This window comes from Galeopterus variegatus, unplaced genomic scaffold, assembly GCF_000696425.1.
Source record: "Galeopterus variegatus unplaced genomic scaffold, G_variegatus-3.0.2 Scaffold8944, whole genome shotgun sequence".
NCBI lineage: Eukaryota > Metazoa > Chordata > Mammalia > Dermoptera > Cynocephalidae > Galeopterus > Galeopterus variegatus.
Window position 1 is genome coordinate 58,077 of NW_007735055.1, and position 444 is coordinate 58,520.

Sequence of the window (444 nt, forward strand, 5' to 3'; positions counted from 1 at the left end):
CCCGCTACATGGCTATCATTCAAATTATTACTAGTAAGTGGGAAATCAGATTTGAATTATAAAGTACATAATTAGGTGAGCAGAACTCTAAATTTATATATAAAACTTTCTTCCTAAACATCAGTTAAGCGGTAATGATGTCATAAGTTCCCCTCTGTAAGTCAGTTCCAAGTGGCCAGATTTCTGTAGGGTCTCTTGGTGGTTCGGTAGAGACTAAAGAGATTTATATCCTTGGCCTGAGGGGCCAGGAACACTTCTGTCTGGTCTTTGTTAAATACAAGACTCACAGGTTGACTGTAATCACTGGGCCCAATATGGGCTTGGTCCTTTTCTTTCCATCATCATATCTAACCCCACTCCAGAATCACTGTAATTTTTTACATGAATTTTTAAACAGCAAAGCTTCTATTCCCTAAGCGATATGGATTGAATTGTGTCCCCCAA